This window comes from Mycteria americana, chromosome 9, assembly GCF_035582795.1.
Source record: "Mycteria americana isolate JAX WOST 10 ecotype Jacksonville Zoo and Gardens chromosome 9, USCA_MyAme_1.0, whole genome shotgun sequence".
NCBI classification, from domain to species: Eukaryota; Metazoa; Chordata; class Aves; order Ciconiiformes; family Ciconiidae; genus Mycteria; species Mycteria americana.
Genome location: NC_134373.1, coordinates 37,711,194 through 37,726,234, shown reverse-complemented (window position 1 = coordinate 37,726,234; position 15,041 = coordinate 37,711,194).

Sequence of the window (15,041 nt, the reverse complement as noted above, 5' to 3'; positions counted from 1 at the left end):
TCATGGCTGCAAATTCAGTTTTGTGTAAAAATAAGTTCAGAGTAAACCTCCTTTCTTTTACATCTCTATTATGGCCGTCTATTTCTAATACAATATTTCTACTGAGTCATGCAATAGACATTTTAACCAGATACAGAATTTTTCTATTGAGTAAAGCTTAGCCATTGCGGAAAATTTACTGAATGGTACTGTGGAGCATTTTAAAAGGACATTTTTGCAAGGCACCTATTGATGCTAGACTGATGGGTACACTGAGGTTCACCATAAAAAATAAATGTAGTGGCCAAATGGCAGAGCTATGTGGCAAGCTACATCTTATGAGCTTTGAAAGGAATTTTGGCCAGAGTTCACAACTGTAGAGTTTATTGCAGCTCATACAAAATGTACAGTAATTTTAGACAAATCTGGGCATTTTTGTACTGAACAGACTATTCAGCATAAGTGTGTGCATTTTCAGCAAAACAAATCATTCTCTTGTTTAAAAACAAAAACAAAACACTACATATGTTGCAGAGCTATACTTGCCATTCTTTATTTTAAAGTCACACACAAATGGCTTGTTCTGCTCTGATTAGCTTATTAGTTAATGTTGGATCTGAAAGGCAGTTTTGGGGCATTGTCTGTCAACTTAGTGGAAATTAGGACAGTGAGTGCCTTCAATAGTCTTTGTTCATTAAACCATATCTCTGCAGATGTTCAGTGTTTTAATATTTCTTTAGCTGTTCTGAAGCATTCTCATTTTTTCAGCTAATGAGAAATGTGTGACTTGGTATACTGTTCACAGAGTCATTTATTAAAGTTGCAAAAGAGGTAGGCTTGTTACTCAAAGACTGACACCTTTCCTCTGAATCTATTATACCCATAAGTGCTAATACACATTTACAAGCCCTCTAAGAGTAAGATGAGTGAGTTTAAATGATATATAGAAATTTTTGTTCTCAGGAGAGCCCTGTGAGCATGTTTTTGCAAACCAAGACATCATTAGTCCACGGGGAATTCAGCTGTAGCCAGATGTGCTTTTTGTGTGAAGAAGGGTTCATACATGAGTTCCCACTGCCAGCTTTTGGCTTAAATTACTATACGTGTTTACCAAAGTCAGAATACCCTGTATCTGCAGACAACTAATGAAAGGGCAGGTTATGTTTCTTAGTTTAAACTTCTGATATCTTTGAGTCAGAACTCCTAACTGACTGGCAAACTGGATACTGTTGTAAATGAAAAGCTTTCTCTTAGTGGTGAAGTCAACAGATAGTTCTGAATGACACTGTGCTCTCGTCACTAGCAGAAATGCTGTATTTATTTAGAAACTGAAGCAAAGACAGTTGTACATACTTGCAATGCAGTTTGGAGTAATGGGCCTGGCTGGGGATGACAAATGAGAGCTCTAATTGATTAGCTAGGGAAAGGTACTTTATCTGCTTCTCTTTGGTGAGCTTTCTGTTGAATTGATCAACAAGGTGCTAGTGCTACTCCTTAAGACTAATTTCTTCTTCAAGTCATGCACATCATTAGTCAACAGGATGAATGGAAAGGTGGTGAGGTAGTTGTTTGTGCTTCTAAATAGATATTCATTATGCATGTAACTGTATTTTGTTAGGATTCTTGATCTCCTTCTAACTCCAGTTTGTGTTTTTTACTTTAGCAATTTCCATTTTGGTTAGAAATTTACATGCCCATAGTTACTGCTGTTCTTTCTGGATAATCTAATGTGCAAATGTGTATGAAATTCAGAAGTCCGTTTTCATCAGCCTTACCTATTTTGACCCAGTCTTATCTTGAAAGTACAGATAATAACCAACAAGAAAGAGAAAAAAAAAAATAATACCTTTGAAATATGTAGAATTAGCTGTTTATAAAAGGAAAGGTCATGTTTTATCTTGCTGCATACTATCATGTATTGTCTGTACTTACATATAACAATGTATTGCAGTGAAAATTAAGATAGCACTACAATGTGTAAAAAATATTAGTTGGCAGTAATATAACTGGCTACTGGTACAATATGCTCTTTATGGAAACATAAAATAGACATAGGTTGATAGTACAAAGAAAGGGGCAGTTGCAGTAGTTCAGTATATTAAAAATGATAGCATATCAGATATGGCAATTACACTAGCCATCAATCTTCAATAGTTTGTGAAGAATACTGCTAAAATGCAGTGAAGCTTTATAAGATTTGTGATCACAGAGTGTAAAATATAACAGATGCTACAATATTTAGATGCCTGCTGGCATTTACTTTTACCCTACACAGCTCATTTCAGTTATATGAAAATTTTATGTGCTCTGTAACCTCACTGAAACAGAAACATATTTATAAAGAAACCACAGTGGAACAGAGCATTTTCAGTATATACACTACTTGGTCTGTTTAATAAGATAAAAAAGAGAGAAAATGGCCAGTTAGATTAAATTACTATTCGTTTATTATTAAATTGCTGTTAACGCAGAAGCTTTGATACATGTGATGCCTTTTAATCTGGACTCTTTGCCAGGTGTGTATCACTCAGAACTGGTTGGAGAGTCCATGCAGCCGTTGTTCAGCTTGTGTTGAAGTCTTATGGGGGTGCTCACTGGAAGTCGAAACTAATGAAATGAGGCAGGAAGAGAAAGTTCTTGTAGTTTGCTATTCCTTTCAGCTGGGAAGCACGACGGACAGCTTTCTTTGTGAAATGTGAATCTTCCGTAATAGCTGCCAAGGTTGCTGCAGTCTCTTGCGAGTCTGAAGATTACTGGAGGACTGTGAAATAGGGGCCTAGATATACTTGCTAATTAATACTGTCTTTTGGAAGGATGCCCAAAAGCACGTCTTGGTATCAAGCTGTGTAAGTCGCCATGCTTCTGCTCTTATAGACGACTGTGTTTCATTGCATCACATCTCTATGTTATTTACCTTTTCCTAGCTTCCCCTGAGGCTACTGTATTACAAACATTTAATAGCTCAGTATGTCTAATGTACTTCTGGTAATCACTGAACTTGTTGTACTAAAAACTAAATGAATTAAGGTCAAAGACATCCTGTCTAACTTGGGAAGTGCTCCCAAGGCTTGACCTAGTAGATGTCTGACACAGTATTTGATCAGGAGGAAGAATTCACTCAACCCAGACTTCCAAAGGGACACCAAGGCTTGTAAAAGCATTTGAACTGGCAGTTTGTCCATATGGCATTTGGCTTGGTTCCTTTTCAGTTTTAGGTTTCATGAACTGGTTTCCCATGTGGTAACCTGGCAAATCTACAAGTGTTGGGCCTGTAGGAAACCAAAAGGCTCTGGCTGTTTTTCAGGGAGGGATTATAACACAGCCCTGTTCAAAAAGCCACAGTAACTCTTGTGTAACTGTAAGTTACTCCTTTTTATCAATAATATTTTGATATTGTCAAGAGGAGTCTGGCTCTTACTGAGGTTAGTGTCCGAAATTTTTCTTAATCCGAAAAATTTCACCTTTCACCAGCACTGGTTACAACATTTAGACCATTTGTATTTTATCTTTTGCAGCAGCTTACTGTTTATGGTTCCTTTTTATGAATCAGATCCCTTGACACACGTGGAATCAAAATATTTTTTCTTTCTCTACTAGCCCATAAATTGTAACACAGCAGAAAGCATGTCACTTTGAGTGAGTCACCTGGAAACAAGGTATACTTGGGCCTTGGAGGATATTTCTCCTGTGAGCTTGAGTTCCTTGAGCTTTAAAGAGCCACGTCAGAGACTCTTCCCTCCTGCACAAGTTTAAGGTACTTTACTTCACTGCAACTTGACAATACACATGGTAACCAAGCTACACTATTGCTATTCATCCAAGCTGCGTGTTCTGTAAATCAAAGCAGTATCTTGAAGTGATGTTGCAGAGGTGGTTAAAAGCAATTTTTGTGGTCAAACTTACTATCTATCTCGCCTGCTCTATACATACAAACAGCACAAGCATTTAGCCACAGCTAAATCTGCTAAATCTAAGGTCTGGCTTTTCTGCTGCAAAGCAAACAGCCGTTTTCTAGCCTCAAAAACCATGTTAGGAAGCTAGCAAGCAGTATAATTCCATTCTGTGCTTCTGCAAAATCAGACAAATTGTGTCCAGATCAAGGTCATAAGGTATATCAATTTCCCTTTCAGATGACTGAAGTTGGTTCTATACATGTCAGACAATATTGGACAGTGTATTCATTACAGTAATTTTGAAATGTAATCTAAGCTTATTTGAAAATACAGGTGTTTAACAGTTGTTTGTGTTTAAAACATATTTTTATGATAGAGTTAGCACTGAAATTGGTGAAGTGTTTGTTGTAAGTGAACAAGGAGCATAGAGAAGCAAACCGGTTCAGAGAATTTTCATCTGTAGTATTTCTTGTTGAATTAAAAGTATTCTAAAAATGCAGACAGTTCTATGAAATACATGAAAATGTGGGGTTTTTAATAGCCAGAGAATCAAAGTCAATATCTGAACTCATGCCATCTCACCTGGCATATGAAAAATACAATTATGCACAGAGATATAACATACGTCAGGGCTGTCAGATGTCACTCACTCATCTCTGGTGACTGCAGTGTGTTTGATGGCTGCGGTTCACACCTGGTCGGAGTGGGAACAGTTCTGCCTGCAGTTTCTAGAGGCCACTGTGGCTTCAGGCTTATGGGATGTCATCTCTGCCCTTCTCTGGTTGCTGTCCCTGGTGCTCCATCCAAGCGGTGATTTGCCCAGGTGGCACTGGCAGCAGCAGCAGATGGCATGGCAGGTGGTGGTCAGAGAAGTTGGAGAAGCATTTTGATATTCCTTGCAGGTGCCCCAGTTCCTTCACCAGAGCCTTGTCCAGTAAAGGTGAAGGAGAGCTTGATCCCTGCCCTCCAAACAATCCCAGCTCCAGGGGGATGCTCCCTCCCAGGAAGCACGTGATGTCCCTGTCATCTCGACTCACCTACCTCCTGCCTGCTCAAACTGCAACCACGTGCACCTCACTGAACCCATCAGCTTCCTTACTACAACTAGCTATGACTAGTTGTATGTACTAGTAGCTACTAGTAGTTGTTGTATGGATAACTGGCTATGACTGTGAGCCTCACTGCTACCTATTTTCAGGATCCCTCAGGCTGACGTGTGAGACATCCGTCTCTCTAGTCCTTCTTCCATTTCCCCAGTCCAGCCTCAGGTATCAGCCTGATCAGCCTGAGCCTCAGGATCTCTCTCAACTTAGCCATTTGCCTAACCTCTGTAGACTTCTTGCTTGGTAGCTGTGCTCCAGGAAAGGTGCAGCTGTAGGGGAGCTACCAGAGTATGTAGTGCTCTAATTCTGGATCTGCCAGGCTCGACCCCTGAGCATCTTTCCATTGACTTCAGTGGGTTTCATATGAGGGCTTTATTCAGATAATATGCTGGAGTAAATCTGTTACTCAGAGATCACATCCCAAGAGGCACGGTTTGCCCTGCTTCACATTCCATGACAAATCCATTCTGAATCCTTTTATTATTAATAATAGACAGCAAATTCTGATCTCAGGGTTCCTGAGGTAGAGTCAGTGGTATCTGTGTAATTTAAATCAAACCTGCTCTCGCAGGTCTAACTGAGTTCTAAAGATTTTATCAGTGCAATTTCCCTGTGCAGCTGGGCAAGCTAGCGCATAATTAGAGATAAGAGCCAAGAACCTTAGAAGTGCAAGAGGTGTAACTAACCTTTGCTAATGAAGGATGTCATGCAAATAACATTTGATATATGTGTGTAACTGATGCTACAACTGAACAAGGTATAGTTGCTCAGTGCTTAATGATGATTTCTGTGATGGTATAGGCCTTTCTTATTGAAAGTGTTATTGTGACAAGTATTGCATGGATTCAAGGGAAAAAAGATTCTGCCTCTTGAATAACAGTAAACCTGCCCTCTCTTTAAATTAGCTCAACCTTTTCCACTAAGAAAAGTGCTAAAATGATAACTATTTCTTCTGCAAACAGAGTAGCAGCACAGAGATTATTGCTTTTTTTCTGTATAAGTTTCCTATGAGGCTGTGCATGCCCCAGAAATGCAAGACAGTGGAATTGGTCAATGGAAATTAGCAATTGTTTCCTAAAGTCAATTTTATTCCAAAGTCCCTGAAAATAAGCATGACCCCCTGTGTTTGCTGTTGCTCAAAAACAGCTCCCTGTTGCTACGATTCCAGTAATTTGAAAACTTCAAAATCTACACAAATTTCTTTTAGTTCTTTTTAAAGCTTTTCAAAGAAGGCAGAAGGACTAACGCAAGTCTGCCTTAGGAGCTTTTGCTACTAGGAGTAGGAGGCAAGGTAAGATGTCGGTAAGGTTGGGCTGTGTCAGCACAAGGATTTTGATAAGATTGTTAATAGTATACCTGTGAGTCCAAAGGTCTTTGTAAAATCGTTACTCTCGTGATACTGTAGATGTGGATGTGATATGCATGAGTTAATGTGTACTCGAAGGTATAAGGTACCCTAGGTGTATTGCACATATAGTTAGTGTGATGGTTTGAATTATCAGCAGGCTCTGTAGCATTCCCCAAGATAGTCTCTTCCAGCGTTTATTGGTAGGATATTGTGCCACGCCAAGGAGACTGTATAGATAGATAACAACTTGCAGGCTAGAGTTTCTTTGTTTGAGTGTTTCATAGAAGTAATTCAGAGTAATTCAGGTTGGAAGGGGCCTCAGGAGGTCTCCAGTCCAAATTCCTGCTCAAAGTGGGATCAGCTCTGGGGTCAGACCCAGTCTGCTCAGGGCTTGATCCAACTGTTGACCAAGACCCCCATGTCCTTTTCTGCAGTGCCGGTCCCCAGCCTGTATTGCTTCTGGGGATTATTTACATTTGTCTTTGTTGAATTTCATAAGGTTCCTGTTGGCATATTGCTCCAGCTTGTCTAGGTCCTGAATGGTGGCTCTGCTGCATATGCTTGGAATTTTTCCTGTAGTTTTTATAAGCATCTTTTAATTTATCTATTTCATTTTTACTTTGCTGACTAATTCTCCAGATGAAATCAATTCCTTATTGTCAGAATTTTTCTTTTATCCCATAGTTATTGGTTTCCTTTTAGAGCTTTTTAGAAAGTTAGTGCATGTGAGCTGTAATTCTTGGTTACTGCTAAGTACTACCCATGCTTTCCTGCCTTCTGAAGAGAGGAGTTAATTGCAGGAGTAGGGTATGTTTGGTTTTTTTACCCTTACGATTTCTCTCCTGTGATCTAATTAACATTTTGCAAACTCAGAGCATTACTTCCAGTTTGTAGTTTGTGCTCATGTATCCTGGGAGCAAAATACCTTATTCTTGGCCAAGATAATTATGTGGTCTCCCTATTACAAGTAGTTTATTGTCTCCTATCTTTGCATCTCAGTAGCATTTGAATAAAACAGGAAAGTGCTATTATTTCCACTTTACAGATGATTAAACTAAAATCATATGAGGCTTGAGAGATCCGATACCCCAGACTAATGCCTTAACCACTGGTATATCCCCATTCTTACCTTAGCCTGTTTGATACTGGAGTAAGTCTGGTACAAACTGTAAGCTGTATGAAGCCTGCTGTAAGGTGGGAGATACAATCAATTGATTGAGGAGCTACAGCCACTATTTAACAGTGTGTGTCAGGAAAATCTCCAGGAACTAAGCTGGAGTAATGCAGGTATAGCTGCCTCAATCTCCTCCACAGACCTTCGGAAAGCTGGGATTATATACACAGAGCTCAGTCCATAAATGGCAAATCTTAAAAAAAAAAGGCAAGAGAAAACCCCATGCAGTGAATATAACATCTTTTCTGAATGTTAGATTTATTTTCTGTTGAAAATAACTTCCTTCTTCTGAACTATAAGCTCTTTTGGAGAACAGCCATCTCTATATTAAAATTTGTTATACTGTTTTGCACAACGTGTCCTAGTCTGTATGGGCTACTCCACTCTTAAGAATAAAGAATGATAGTAAGTTTAGGACAAGAAAGTGAATAAATAGCCTGTAAAAGGTAAACTTCCTTTGCTGTGAAAGATCTGCCAGAGCTGAACAGCTATGGAGGATTGAGAATAATCTGCAAAAGATACTTTTTGTATTCATCAGCGTAGGGATGACTGTGATACACAGAGGAACGCACTCCCCTTGCTGTCAATTACAGCATATCATTGCCTGCTGTCCTGTGCAACTGCATCGAGTATCGTGATATGCAGCACCAGTACGAGCAGTGCAGGCTGATTGATTGATACTTTATTAGCTGTCAGTAGGAAATTGTTTTGTTTGTGCAATCAGAAGATAAAATACAATGAAGACTCTTAAGAAGTATTTGACAGTGATTTAAAACAGAATCCGAAAAAAGGAAGGGTATCAATACTGTATACAACAAACAGAACTAATAAATGTGGGAAGTAGATTTATTATCTGCACTTGGCAGCCTCCAAATGGAAGGCTCTTGTTCAAATGCTGAGTCAAACCCAGGAAGCATTATTTCTTTGAGATGTTTCTATTGTGGCCTGAAATGTGGGCAGCAGCCAGAGCTGGTCTTCAGATGAGGTTCTGAAGAAGTGTTGGATCTGTACAAGGAAGGGACCCAGGCAGACCCTCAAAACTGACCTCTTGTGGCTGGATAGCTTGGTCTACAGGTGTGTTCCTTGCACATTTCTTAGCTTTCCTGACTGCTTTCAAAAAGTGAGCTTCAATTTAGGCCCACCAGAATAGAGAAATGTATTAATGACAAAGTAGCTAATGAGAAATGCCAGAGTTTCTAATAAATGTTATTCAGAGAGGTTTAGTTTGACTCCTTTTCTGATTTTTATTGGAAAACTCGTATAATTAAAGAAGACTGGTTAAATTTGCTTGGATTTTTGTGTATCATCAGTGGAACTGTTAAACACCTACTGAATCATTAACTATGTGTGTGGAGATATATAACCCTCAATCACCCCATACGACTGCCACCCCAGCAGTGCTATAGGCAGGGCAGTTTGCCAGCCACCACTAAGTGATGAAGAGCCAGAAGATCCCACTCTGACTTTCTGACTTTCTGACTTTCTCACCTGTGGGTATACATGTAATATCAGCAGGCTGAAGAACCCAATCAGATTTAATTGCATTGATTGATTTTATTAACCCTTTCCAGTGGCCCTCAAATGTTTGGACTTTTTTCCTCACTGTCTGAATTGCAAAACAACTTTGCTTGAAATCTGAGGATGTTTATGTACATATTCAGCTGTCATATAAGGACCTAGATATGCCCTCTACATTTAAATTTAAGTCTTGGAAAATAACATAAAAATACTTCTTTTGGTTTTAATTTGAAAATCTATGTTCCTTTTCTAGCTATTTTTGAGGAATGTAGTGATGTGATGTTAACCGAGGATTTTCATGAAAATAGTACAGTCTAAACACTGAGTTGTGTCATGCAAGGCAGTGCCATCGGTAGGTAGAAGTGTAAGGATTGCTAGGACCTGTGTGCCAGCAGCCATGTTACCTACAAACAACGCTACAGACTCATCATGCCAAGCAGTCCAACGTAACCAGCAGGAAATTATTACATGAAAAGCTTTTCGCAGCCCATCTTTTTGATTGGGAGTAGGTCAGTGCACTATGTCTCCCAGCCTTTTTGTGGACAAAAAGCACAATCTAACCAAGAGAAAAAGAGGCCAAATGAGCTGTGCATTTGTTATGAATGATTTAATCTTGCTTTATGAATCTTCGGGGTTTTTTTCTCAGCTCTAATAGACCTAAGTATTTCTGAAAGCTGTACTCTCACATGCTACAAAAGTACTATTTCAGTAGCAGACTTGTTTGCTGCTGAGAAAATAGTTGTTAAGAAATCATATAACAACCACTGCTGATCCCTAAAGGGGATTGCTTCTCCCACTAGCTATTATCTAAATTGGATGTTTTCTGGAAAGACGAGCTGAATAAATAAAATAACGCTAGCAAGGCTGCAGTGCTGAGGATTCAAAGATTCTGACTCCTCCATTTTAACGTTAGCGTAACCGCACTGAACTCAGTAGAGTTACTCTGGCTTTAAAGGTAGGCCCTGGGGCCCAAAACGCTGCGGGGAAAGAAACTGTCTGCTCCCATTTGAATAAGGGGAAGGCCACAGTGTGACTTTATTTACATAAACTGTCTGCCAGATGAAGAGAAACCCTGGGGAAAGGCAGGTGCTCCCTGCCCCCATCCCTCCTGCAGCGTAGGACCTGGGAGAAGGCTCTGTTTGATAAAAGCTTCTACCTAATTTCTTCCTGTGGCACCCTAGGAGTCACTATATGCATTTCAGAATTGTTTGCTTAGTGGGAATAAACTGTCTAAGAGGGGAACGGCATTTCAGACCAGACGGACTGAATCCCCTTGACATGGATTTTACTCATTGAGTCCATGCACTGCTGTGCTGGGGACCCTTTTTCATTAGAAGGACTTCTGGATTGGAAAGAGCAGCAGCAGAGTTGGGTCCTGCCCTTTAGCTACTCCATACGTTGAAACCATTTGAGATCCCAGCTTCGTTAGGGCTCGGAGTATGAGAGCTGGCCTGGAACAGGAGAGGCTCGCTGGGGATGCACCGGCCCCTGCACTGGGAGTCAGCAGACAAGGGAGGGAGGAGGAAGGCATGCTCGCCTATTGCATACTGTCAGTTTTAGAGGTTGGTATGGGGTTAACATGCTCCTTACTGTGCTCATTTTTATTCATATAGATGTAGTCTTACTGTGTGTGCCACAGTTGATTTTTCCTTGTCTTCTAAATATTATTCCCCCTGTTTCATTTGTGGCCTTGGAGTTTGTGTGAGGTTACACTGCCTTTGGAGGACGCTGAGGATAGGTAGTCAGTGATCCTACTATTCGAAGGGGGGTTGAACCTGTTGCATTTGTTAGCTTTAAGACCTGGTATGTTTGTGCTGTCTCTTGTTGCTGTAAAACACCTGTTAACGGAGCCCTAAAACTATGAAGAAGGTGGAAGGTGAGTGCGCTCTGCTGCCTGGCACAAGGCTGCTGAAAGGGCTCGGCTGCTGCTGCTGAAACCAGGGAGATATGCTGGGAGGAAAAGTCAGAGTTTGCACCAGCGAGTTTAAAAGGCTCTGTGAACTCAAGGCTACACAGCTATGGAAGCAAAACTGGATTTTGACTTCCTGAGAATGAGACCAATATCATGGCATCGGCTCTTCAGAGTCCTTATTGCCTCCCCAGGACAAAGTGACGTGAAGGGCAGGGATTTCCTACCCTCCAGACAATGAGTTCAGCAGGAACCCTGCTCATTCCTGCAGGTAACAAGCAAGCGCTGGAAAAGCCATCGCCCCCCTGTCTCCAGCTGCCAAGGCAACTTGCCCGTTCCTCCTCCTCCGAGCAGAGGGTAGTTGCCACTGTGTGCCTTTCCCTCAGCGCCAGGGACCCGTCGTTGGGGGCAATGCAGACCGCGGCCTCCAGCCCTGGGCGTAACTAAGACTCAGGGATCATCCTTCAGGAGAGCTGGAGGGGTGAAGGTACTCTGAAGTTTGCAGAGCTCCAGTTCTCGTGCTTCATCCTCACAGCATGAAGGCTCTGAGTTTGGGACGCAGGGCAACACGTGGCTCTTGCAGCTGCCTGGCCGCATTTGCCTTGCTCTTGTTCCCACAACAGCTGCAGCAGAGGTCAGCAGAGAATTTGATAACTGATATGAACGTGGCTGTTTACCGAATTCTAATTCAAAAGTGTTAGGGTTTTTATTTCTATTTGGTTTTCTTTTCATCAACTCATCTGTCTAGGATCTCTGTTTCTGGAAAGAGGCAGAGTGAAGAATTTAGTCTAATACACCATTTAAATTCCATAAACAAGACAGAAATCTAGTAGCAGGCAGAGAATATATATTGCAGCAATAAAACTTCTCTGAAAGAATTGCAGCAGCAGCTAGGGAATGCTAATAAGGGTTTCTTTGCCTGTGAAGTAACATTTACAGACCTAGGCTAGCTTGATTTTCATTTAATAAAAACACTACATTAATATTATCATGATTATATTGTGAAGAGGAAACACTTTGGAAACTTTTTTATTTTCTTCATTAATTACTTCTCTCTCTAGCAGAACCACTGCACTGAAGAGATAAAAGGAGGAGAGTGACTGATACTGAGTTTCATTTTTAAAAGACAATGTGCATCTTTAATTGGGTTTAATATGTAAACTTTCAGGTAAAAGATGGGCTGAAAATAATTCTGAATAAAAAAATTAATTGCAAACCACTGCCTTCCGGTCAGGCCTATCCCAAGCCATACACAGACCACCTACAAGGTGCAAATTAACGGACTTGCTAATTGTACGGAGCAGTCTGAGATGATGAGAGAAGAAGTGACTTGAGATGGACAGTGCTATGTAGTCTGCATATCCTGGCCAGGTTTTTAGCTGGCATTTAGCTTTCAGAGATGGGATCTAAAAATTGCATTCAAGAACAGGATTTTTAATCTCTATGAGTTCAGCATCTATAGGTTTGGTCTGAGCAATGTCAGCTCCTGCCTGGGGTTCCAGAGACTTGCAAAGGCTAGGATCTAGGGCCAAACCCGGCTGCAAATGTAAGGATAGCCAGAATTTTAGTCTTATTTTTCAGCTACACGGTGAATCAAGTCATAGGAAAGATCAAGTAGAAGCTGGAGAGCTAGCTCTGAAAGCAGAACATGTAGAAAAAATGAAAGGAAAAAAGAAAGTGATTCTGTATGTGAAAAGTGCTTTTCCATACAGAAAGAGCATTTCATAGCTGAGGAGATGTGGCGTACAGCATGGGAAATCCTCAACGGTACAGTTAAGGTGATCAGAATCTAGACGTACAAGATTCACCGAGTCGGTTGGTGGAGGAGGGCTGTACAGACAGACACATCATTTGCTTTTACTGTTTCAAACCACTTCTGGAATCGTCTTATCAGCCTCACGCAACGGCACACTGCAAGCGGGAATTGCAGCCCCGCGTGGGCGAGGAGGGCAAAGACTGGCCCGGGTGCTCGGCTGCCCCTTGCACACCTCCCTCTGCGTACCAGGCCACAGCTTCACGTTGGCATGAGCCTAAGCTGTGCGCTGGGTCACAGCAACATCATCTGCCTTCAGCCATAGGTATCTACCACAGTTTCCCAGTTGTTAGTGTCTTGAAAACAAGAAAACACAAAGGACTTCCTCAGGAAACAGAACTAAGCATATGCCGGGAGTTCTCAGTGGTAATGTAAAATGGCTGAGTGTCGTGTTCTAACGCTGCAACCTTATTCAGAAACAGAAGTTATGAAAAAAAAAAGATATTAAAAGCATAATGACTGTGAGGAACTTAACATTTACTTCATTTACAGTGTCTGAGCCTGGTATTGATATTACATAACTTGCTCCAATTAAAGTCAGTAGCCTACCGAAATGATTTGCCTTCTCTTTATTTTATATTCAAGTTGTTGATGTATATAGTATTAATTGTGGTAAGTTAGCAGAGAGAAACAAGCTAATCCATGTGAAAAGACTGCTTCCCTTTGGTTGCCTGCTTGCCTGCCTACTGGCAGTTTCATGCTTAATCCACTGCTTCATTTTTTACTTCTCTCTTGCCAGCAATTATATTTCATTGGTGACTGTTGTAGTATAGAGTTGGAGGCAAGGGCTGCTGCTTTACCTGAGAAGCAATATTTCATCCTGTATATCACTTCTCAATGTATAGAATCTGGAAAATTAGTAATTTCTCATTTCATTTCCAGCATAATTTACTATGCTGAAGGAATAGTGCTGTTGACTTCTGTTGAAAGTGGTATGTGGTGTGTTTTGTATCTAAAGGCTTGCTTGCTTCTGTGTCCTCTCTCAGGTAAAGCAAATACACATTACATTTCCAAAACAACTATGTAGTTCTTGGTCACCTCATTTTGTAACTTTGTCAAAGGAGCAATGACTTACTGTTTTCCAGAAAAAAAATGTAAGCGCAGAGCAGCGTAACTGGTATCTGTGCAACTCCACAGTTACACTTTTTTGTAAGTCGCTGAAACATAACACCTAAAATGAATGTCTGCACAAAATGTTCTCACTTTGTCCCTTTGGCAGCAAACTTAAAGCTACCGGTTGCCATAGATAATAGTAACTGGTATGATACATGGTATTGACACCATATAGTACATATCTATGTCAGAGTAAGCTAAAGTGGTGGTGTTCAGCGTATGGACTGTGTTAAGCTGGAATGCTTCATAGCTGATAGGAAGATCTTTACAATTAAGGAATAAAACTTACAGTTAAACTTGTGAAATAAGTGGTTAAAAAGATTAACTGAATTCCATATTGCTCTGGGTTTATTATAACAGCTGATAGAGGCAGTGATGCTGAAATCTTGCAAACTTATCATCACTTGCTGCCCTGAAAATCTGCTAAATAGAAGTCCTTTGTGAATCGGAAATGGCATTCAGCAAAACTCTTCTAACGAAATATATGGAAAAGTGTTTGTATGTACTGTGTGTATGAAGTAATGATCAGCACCTCTATTTCGCTCCTCTTAACCACTGTTTAGAGACAAGCAATGTCCATTGGCACTAGAAGTCCATTTTATTCGGAACAGGTTTTCGTCGCCCTTCTCTTCCCCCCTCCAGCAACTGGAAGCTTACTTGGAAATCTGTAATTGTTTTGGCCTAAGCCAGGTTTTGTGTAATGTGCCAGGCTTGGGACCCTGGTCAAAACCAAATAAACTGCTGAATTATGTATGTATTTGTGATAATAAGATATTCATCTATAAGCTCCCTTGCTGGAAACCGAACATCTCAGACTCCAGTCAGCAGTTCTGCAAGGTGTGATGTTACGTGAAGCCTTGTGCACACAACACACGAGACAGCAGGCGGTGGCTGTTAAACACTGTTCACATCTTTGAAACCTGACTTAGTAGCTACACCGGCACCCCACAGACCCCTAAAGGGGAAGGTGTCCGTGTTTCTTTGTTAGCTGCCATATTTCAGTGTATTTTGTGATGTTTTCCAGTCCATGGAAGCTCATCCCTTGCTGCAGAATGTGTCCTTATCAGCTTGAATGATCCAGGCCTCCAAGATTTTGCTCACTGTCCATCCTGTTCAAGGAAGCATTTTGGGGATGAGAGCAGGACTGAGGTCTGGGAACTTGCCATCACAATCATTTTCCAGGAGAAAATT